The sequence below is a fragment of the Lolium rigidum genome, chromosome 5 (genome assembly GCF_022539505.1).
Source record: "Lolium rigidum isolate FL_2022 chromosome 5, APGP_CSIRO_Lrig_0.1, whole genome shotgun sequence".
NCBI lineage: Eukaryota > Viridiplantae > Streptophyta > Magnoliopsida > Poales > Poaceae > Lolium > Lolium rigidum.
In genome coordinates, this window is record NC_061512.1 from 21902962 (window position 1) to 21911884 (window position 8923).

Genomic DNA, 8923 nt, shown 5'->3' on the forward strand with positions numbered 1-8923 from the left:
TGAATTAGTTTTATTTTTCTGAAATTTTTGATATATTATTTGTATTTTTCAGATTTTGAAATGAATTAGTTTTATTTTTTGGAATTTATTGATATATTATTTGTATTTTTAACATTTTGAATTGAATTAGATTTATTTTTCTGAATTTTTGATATATTATTTGTATTTTATGATTTTGAAATGAATTTGTTTTATTTTTTGGAATTTATTGATATATTATTTGTATTTTTAACATTTTGAATTGAATTAGTTTTATTTTTCTGAATTTTTTGATATATTATTTGTATTTTATGATTTTGAAATGAATTTGTTTTATTTTTCTGTATTTTTAACATTTTGAAAAACAAAAAGTAATTTGAAAAAAGCCTTTAGTCGCGGTTGGCCAGGCCAACCGCGACTAAAGGTTATTTCCGCGGGAACCGAAAAACGGGCGAAAAAAGGGCTTTAGTCGCGGTTGGTGTGGCCAACCGCGACTAAAGGGTACCCTTTAGTCGCGGTTGGCCACACCAATCGCGACTAAAGCCCCTACCTATAAATATCCGCGCGGGCGGCGCGCAGGACTCACTTCTCCTTCCTTAGTCGAACCGCCAGGCTGCCTCTTCGTCGACCTCGCCTCCGCCGCGCGCGCGTCTCCGTCGACCGCCGCCAGGCTGCCTCTTCGTCGTCCTCGCCGACCGCCACCGTCGGCCGCTGCCTCCTTCTTCTTCCCGCGCCCGCCCCGTACGTCAAACCCCCTGCAACGCCTCGATATCTGGCCGGCGCCCCCCGCCGCGCGCCGAACCCCCTGCACGCTGCCGCCGCCGGAGTTGCGCGCCGCGCCTCCGACAGTCGCCGCCGCCGACAGATCTTGCGCGCGCCGCGTCGCAGTACGCGTGCCGCGCCGCCGCCAGACCTTGCGCGCCGCGCCCGGCCGGCACAGCGAAGAAGAGAAGGGCGCGGCCAGGGCGCGCCTCGATCGATCTGGCCGAATTTTTTTTTTAACTTAAAAAACTAACTACTAACTAATAACTTAAAAAACTAACTACTAACTAATAAACCTCTAATAGAGGAGCAGATCCCCTACCTTTTTTTTCTTTTTTTTAGTTTTTGTTTCTTGTTAATTTTGAAATTAAAAATAACTAAAATTTGAGTTTAAAGTTTGTGTAAAAGAAGAATTACAATTTGACTTAAAAAAAATAATTGAGACTTAAAATTTTGTCTCAAAAAGAACTACAAATTTGACTTAAAAAAGATTGTGTAAAAAAAAACTAAAATTTGACTTAAAAAAAACTAAAAATTGACAAAAAAAATTTGTCTCAAAAAAGAACTAAATTTTGACTTAAAAAAAACTAAGTCAAATTTATGAAAAATCCCGTGCTCGTCGACTTTTCTTCCCCGTACCGTCGTCCTTACCCACCGACGGCGCCCACCTCGGCATGGGAACGCGCTGCCGCGGTGACCAGCTACCACCGCGCGTATACGGAGGGGGCCGGCAGCGCTCGTCGCCCCTCCGTATACGCGCGGTGTTTTTTTGGGATCGAGAGGGGGCGGCGAGGGTTATGTGTCGTCGGCACCGCCACCGCCCTTTCGCCACCGGTTCGCCACCGCCACCGGTCTCTCGGTCACGCGGTCACTGCGAGGTCGATCGTCCGCATATAACACGCGTCCCCCTCTCGCCTCCCTCGTCGCCCTCTCTCTTTATATGTAGAAGAGATGTGATAATGCATATACACAATTAATTTGTTTTTACTACATGTTTTCAGGACTGACATATGGCGGACGATAGAGCTGACCCGATTATGGACAACTATGATCCGGACGCTGAAGACCATATGTTCGGCATCATAAACGGCGATATTGTATATGTGCCGACCGGACAAGAAGAAGATGATATCTCTTCTTATCTGAACCTTGACGGTGAAGATGAAGGGCGCCGTCAGCAAGATGATGCCGAAGAAACATCGATAAACGACGATCTTCAATTGGAAGTAGCAACCACCTCCGGCGCCGAGGTATATATATACATTGAGCCTCTGGTGATAAAAACTAACTGATTTGAATAAATATGTGTGTACTAACGCGCGCGACTCTCTTTCTTATTTTAGCCCTCGGCCGGATCGTCGAAACAATCGAGTACGTCGTCAAAGCGTGGCGCAACCAAGACGATGAAACAAGGAGAAACATGCACCATCGAGGTTGTCGACGAGTGCAACCGGCAGGCCGCTGGAGCCCCGCAAGAACGCCACCAAGTTTGTCAACCAATGCGGAGCCATTGTTAGAGACAACGTCTCGATCACCGTCCGAGGAGTGGAATGAGCCAAAGAAGGCACGAGTTGGTTTCACTTTTGTCGATGAGAGAACAAAAAAAGATTGCTTCAAGAAGCTTATGGAACATTTCGTTCTACCTCCGGAATACAACAAATTCGATGAGGAGGGTAACAAGATTGAGGAAAACAAGGAGAGGAGGAGGCTAGTCAAACAGTTCGCTCTTCATAAGATGTCCGCGACATTCCGGAAATTCAAGCAAAATCTAGCCCATGACTTTGTCAAGGAGAACAAGACTCCGGATTTCAAAGGACAATATGAGAAACTGAAACATGATTGGCCAGAATTTGTGAAGCAAAAGAAATCGGAGCAGTTCCTTGAAATATCGAAAAAAATAAGGAAAATGCGGCTAAGAAGGAGTACAATCATATTATGGGGCCAGGAGGGTATCGCCTTTGGGAGCCTAGGTGGGAGAAGATGGAGAACGAGCTGAGGGCGTGAGGAATCCGTCCGTGTACGGAGGGATGGGACCCAAGGTCCAAAAGGCTGGTGGTACGGGCATGGGGGATCGGCGAACCCGGAGACGAGGGAGTGTGTTTACGGGGCAAAATAATTAAACCCACCCAAAAGCTTATTGAGGCAATGAGGGATGCTCAAGAGGGGAAGATCAAGTTCAACAGAGAGAACGACGCGCTGACAAAAGCCCTCGGGAATCCTGAACACGGAGGACGTGTACGAGGCATGGGGCACATTCCGTGGAAAATAGGGTTCCCCCAGAACGATGACCCGTACGGTTACAGAAGCCGTAAGAGAAAGATGGATCGGGAAGCAGATGTTGTCGCGCGGTTGGCATCGGAAATGGATGTGATGAAGAAAACCGTGAGTGTACTAGTAGCCGAAAGAGATGCAGCTCGGGCGCAGCATGAAGATCATCCATTGGATCTCGGAAGCCAGCAGCAGAAAAGCAGCGTGGCTTCCACGGAGGCCCCACCGGCTGGTGCACCGACGATCGAAATTACCGCACCTGGAGCCTCCGGTGGTGGAAATTACTGCACCGGAGCCTCCTCGCTACCCCGTGGACGATATAAAGGAGATGAAAGAATGTCATCTGTATTATCCTATCGGGAACATGTCCATGAAGGTAGCCATCGGCGAGTGCTTTACCATGTTTACCCGGAGCACTCCACCACAACAACCCCATTCAAGATGGCTATGCTCGTGTCACGGTGGAGGACATAGTCCAAGGGTTTGAGGACCTGGACATTGACATTGCTACACCTGAAGGGGCGAGAAGACTTGGAGATGTCAAGCGCCAGTTCATTCTATGGCAAAAGAAGTTTATCAAGTTTCCAGGCGAGGCGCCAACAAGTCCACCCCCCTACGGTGGTGGTGGCGGTGGCGGTGGCGGTGGTGGTGGTGGTGGTGGTGGTGGTGGTGGTGGTGCTTCACCTACACCTCCTTCACGAGGGCCGACGCCGCCCCCCAATTCACCTCCGGTGGGTAAGCAGCCGCCGCCCCCCAGTCCGCCCCGGGCGGGTAAGCGGACGCCGCCCCCAATCCACCTCCGGCGAAGAAGCGTAAGCAGTCCTGGACTATCAACCCGGACCCTTATGTACCTAAGACCACAAAGGTACCAGAGCCATCACCGAAGCCTCTCCCCACGAGGCCTTGGGAACGTACTTGCCGAGGAAGTCGACGCGGCCGCGACTCGCGATTATGAGAAATGGAAGGCGGAATGCAAGAAGAATAGAGAGCCCGAGCCCAAGCAAGTATTTTCTGAGAAGCAAAAGAGCTGGGCTAAGTCATTTTTGAACACACCGTCCCAAGCCGCGAAGAATCTGCCTGACGACTATGCACGTGAACTTCGTAGGCAAGCACTCGCGTTCAAGAGGAACCAAGAGTTGGCGGAGAAGCAGGAGAAGAAAGCCTTGGAGGAGGCCGAGAAAAAATTAGAAAGGGGGAAAGAAGTTGCCCAGCTCGGGGAACAAAGTAAACAATCGATCGCCCCGCTCATAGTGCAAGCCGCCGGTCCGGATGCCCCCGATATCATAGCAGCTGCGGCAGCACATGGATTGACCGTAACGAGTGCCAGAGAACAAGCGGCCAACTTAGGTATCACTCTTCGTGCACTGTTAGGCCTTGATGAGGCGCCAATGAAGGACGTAGTATTTACATATGTGGAGAATTGCCCTCTCGTCGAGCACTCGCGGAGAAGAGGATCTACCTCGACAAATGAAAGGTCCGCTAAATTGGTACAAGGGTTACATAAAACTTAAAAACGCCAAAGACTATATTTATGCGGAAGTTAGATATGAGCATCACTTCAAACATTACTATATAACAATTCATCGGAGTGAATTGTTCCAGCTATTCAATATGCGCGAGATCGACAAATCTATCATCAGTTGCTACGTTCTGTAAGTGATTTATTAATTTCTACCTCATCTCTTTCATTGCCTCGCACATATATATATATATATATATATATATATATATATATATATATATATATATTGTCCTAACTATCTTGTTGTGTACGCTATTATGCAGAATGAAGAAGCGGGAAATGCGAATAAGGAACATCCATGATGTTGGGTTCATTGACCCACACATCGTTAATTCATATGTGTTAGAACACCACCCCGCCGACGTGGAGGAAGACTCGTGGCGGTTTTTTAGAAAACAGGAACTCAAAAGTGATATTCTATTTCCTTACCATTTTGGGTGAGTGTTTCTGTCTTGAGCACATTCTCTTTTGTTTACTCCATGCATGGTATGTGGCTAATCGATGAGTTATGCATGATCGTGCATGTATCGTGTCCGCAGGTTCCACCGGATTCCGATGGTAATTCAATTTCACACCTCCACAGCTCTCGTCCACGACTCTCTGAATATGGATGCGGCGCTTTGGGCCGACATGAGAAAAATGATGCAAAAGTAATTGTTTTCATTCATTTGCGCTCTATATCGATCGGCCTATTTCGTTCATCATTTCCTAATATCAAGTAACTAATTAATAACTCTCTTGTTCATTTAATTTTCTTTGCCTCGTAGGGTTTGGAGACGGTTCGTAGATGAAAAGGTCGGTGAATTCAAAAAAGAGCTACAATTTAGAAGGGCAGTGCACGGGATCGGGGATATTCAGCCACCGGAGACCAATCTATGTGGATACTATGTTTGTGAGAGGATCCGGAGATACACCAATGAGCGGGACCAGTCGTCCGAGATCAACATCAAGAGGAATAACCTCCGGAAGACGCTTAGTCCGAAGCTCGCTTCCGACCACTTCAAGAGGAACTAGCTGGATGGTTCGCGAGGAAGTCATCGATCCTAGAGGAGAACACTATGTAGAGGACGTAGAACTTTATATGCACTAAATTATGTAGGGAAACTTGTTCAAAATTGTATATGGTCATCCGATATTGAATATATATTGTATATTCCTCTTGAATTCTTTTTGGTTCTAATTTCAAATTTGTTTGAAATTGTACATTCATATGCATGTATATATGTAGTACCGTAGAATATGTGAAACTCCTTCAAAAATAAAACCCAAAAGAAATAAAACAATACAAATTAAAAAGAAACCAGGTTGGGGGGGGGCTAAAACCCTAAACCTGCGGAGGCCTTTAGTCGCGGCTGGCCAGAAGAACCGCGACTAAAGGTCCTCCGCCCTGGCGCTCGCCTGCCGCCCACGTGGACGGGCCTTTAGTCGCGGTTCGTAAGGAACCGCGACTAAAGGGGGGGGCCTTTAGTCGCGCATAATTGGTCGCGGTTGCGCAACCGCGACTAATGGCAGTTGCGAACCGCGACCAATGGCCGTTTTTCTACCAGTGCTTGTAGTTTCTGTTAGTAGTTCCCACGTTTATAGCTTGTTTGAGTTTGTAGTATTATCTTGGAACCTTGTGACAGTTAAACATTATTATATGAAATATAAGAATGCAAACGAGCAAAGCGAGACCCGTCGCCGATAGGTTTAGGCCAAAAACAATAGATGGAAAATACTGGGCACCCTTCTGCACACCTTTTTTTTGCGGGGAATTCTGCACACCTTAATTGGAGTAAGTCTGTTTGCCTCTACTTAATGCCTTAATAGTGTTGACAAACCATCTGCCACAAACATGAACAAGAGAGCAGAAAGAGGATCCCCTTGACATAGGACACTAGTTGGAGAAAATACTTCCAATAGAGAGTTCCACTGAATTTTAGTGAATATCTCACCATCGTAACATATGTCATGATCCATTGCACATTTGCAACCACCAATGAGAGAAACTCATTTTATAAATTGTACTCTTCAAACAATGTCAATCAATCCTGTCATAAGGCTTAATCACTTTTATATGAACAAAAAGAGGAACTAGTGGAGGTAGCATGCTCCATGAAATTCATCCACTCAAACGCACAAAGTGCATTGTCAGTAATCATCCGCCCCAGTGTATAAGCACTCTGATTTTAAGAAATCACATCTCCCAATATTGGTCGAAGTCGATTTCCAAGGCACTTCGACACAATCTTGTACAAAACATTGCATACTCCAATGGGACGATAATCCTTCAACTCCGGAATTAAGACAATTGAAGTGTCATTGATACCCTTGTTATCACCAAGATTTGACCGAGTCAGCGGTGGGCCGCAGTCAAGATGGGCTTAAGGAAATATACGTGGAGAATTCTATGAATCGGCCTGTTGGGTTTAATTGCCCGTGTATACGTAACATATTAGATCTATTTTAGTTTAGAGATAGAATCTTAGTCGTGCACGGTTTAGTGCATGCCCACATTAGAAAGTCCCCTGGACTATAAATATGTACCTAGGGTTTATGGAATAGACAACAACTCACGTTCAACCCCAAAAACAAACCAATCTCGGCGCATCGCCAACTCCTTCGTCTCGAGGGTTTCTATCAGGTAAGCGACATGCTGCCTAGATCGCATCTTGCGATCTAGGCAGCACAAGCCACGTTGTTCATGCGTTGCTCGTATCGAAGCGCTTTTGATGGCGAGCAACGTAGTTATCATTAGATGTGTTAGGGTTAGCATTGTTCTTCGTTTAAGCATGCTTACGTAGTGCGACCCTTGCATATCTAGCCGTCCTCACGCCTATCTCAGGTGTGGGGGCGGCACCCGCTTGATCATTATTTAGTAGATCTGGTCCGTTACGATTGCTCCTTGTTCTACAAGGATTAGTTTAATATCTGCAATAGTTTGGCCTTACAAAGGGGGGAGGATCTGTGGCACGTAGGGTGGCGTTTGCAAGTCCTAAACGGGATGTTCCTAGGATCAACTTCATGTTGGTTTTTGGCCTTGTTTAGGATCGGCTTACGAGCACCGTGCGTGGCCATCTGGCCCAACCTGGAGTAGGATGATCCGATTATGTGGTGAAAACCCTAAATCGTCGTAGATCTCATTAGCTTCATCTTGATCAAGCGGGACCACCAAGTATTCGTACACCCCGTACGGATCATGGGTGGATCGGCTCTTTGAGCCGATTCACGAGATAACTCGAGAGCCGATCGAGGCTCGTATTTAACGTTTACATGTATGCCCTGCGGAGAAACTAAGCGAGGCAATCTCATCACCTTCACGACCAGGTATAGGTCAGGTGGCACGCCCTTGCACTTCGCAACGCCGCGTGTGACCGAGAAGAGCATTGCGGGCCGTCGCTCGGAGGGGTCTCGGCCAGCCGCAGCTCTAGGCTCCCCGGCTCTACGGTGTTGACAAGGCCGCTGCCCGCCGGTGGGTTTTGGCGGTCAACACATTACGGCACGCCGGTGGGACGATCGTCTACATCAACCACATCGCCATCTACATCCGAGATGGCGGACGGCACGCCGGTCACCTACGAGGATCTGCACTGACGACCTCAAGAAGCAATACAATGAGATCAAGGCTACCCTCGAAGCCGACCTCATCGGCTCTTTTCGAGAGAACCCGTTCCGGTGGCATCGGATGGAAGGGGTTCTCACCGGAAGGTGCACTCGATGGGATAGACCTTTCTTCCCCGTCGGAGGAACGCACCGGGGGTACGCGGCGAGGAGATCAACTACCACGGTGGCTCACTCGCTACACCGCCACTGCGAGAACTTGGTTAACGTCGCTGGAGCGTGTCGCTCCGCGCGTGATCCGAGAGATCATGAGCCACCGGTACTCGCCGTCGGGACCAGCTCTCGGGACGCATCAAGGAGAATTGCCATTCCGGTCCCGTCCACCGCTGCCATTTGCGTTGGCAGCACCCGCTGAAGTGCCGACTACACCGGCATTCCTCGTCTACGGAGGTGGTGGCGACCCCGGTGACTACCGGTTCTTAATGGAGGCGCCTAAGGAGATCCCTCATGGGTACGCATGCATGTATGTGCCGGATTGTGGTGATCGGGCACTCACAAACCAGGCCACAACATCGGGGACTCCGGCGAAGACGGGAGGAACGTCGGCGGCAGAGCGAGACGTGGCTAACTAAATACGCCACACCGAGCGAAACTCCCGAGCCCAGCTCCTGCAGGCTGGCTCGAGGCTGGAAAAGCAAACGTGGCAGGCCAAGTACGCCACCCCGGCGAATCTTCGAGTGCAACTCCTACGGCCGGTACGGCGGATCAGATCGGTACCATGCCGAGAGACCAGTTCGGCATGATGCCGAAAAGAAGGGCGGTCGGCTATTCCAAGCCGTACCACGACGATTA